Raw genomic sequence first — 219 nt, forward strand, 5'->3', positions numbered from 1 at the left:
ATGCTACAGTAAAAACCTGTTAAATGGTTAACGGTAAATTCCCCTACTATATACGGTGAAAAACTGTATTGGACATTACATGTATTGGACATTAATTTCACAGTACTATACCGTTTTTGGAAGTGAAAAAGACGTGAATAACCGTAAATTGACATTCCCAGAATTCCCTGCATTACATTTCAAATTTGATGTTTTTTTGTTGAAATAACTGTTTCTTCT

Source organism: Sinocyclocheilus grahami, unplaced genomic scaffold (assembly GCF_001515645.1).
Source record: "Sinocyclocheilus grahami isolate Dianchi unplaced genomic scaffold, SAMN03320097.WGS_v1.1 scaffold81.1, whole genome shotgun sequence".
NCBI lineage: Eukaryota > Metazoa > Chordata > Actinopteri > Cypriniformes > Cyprinidae > Sinocyclocheilus > Sinocyclocheilus grahami.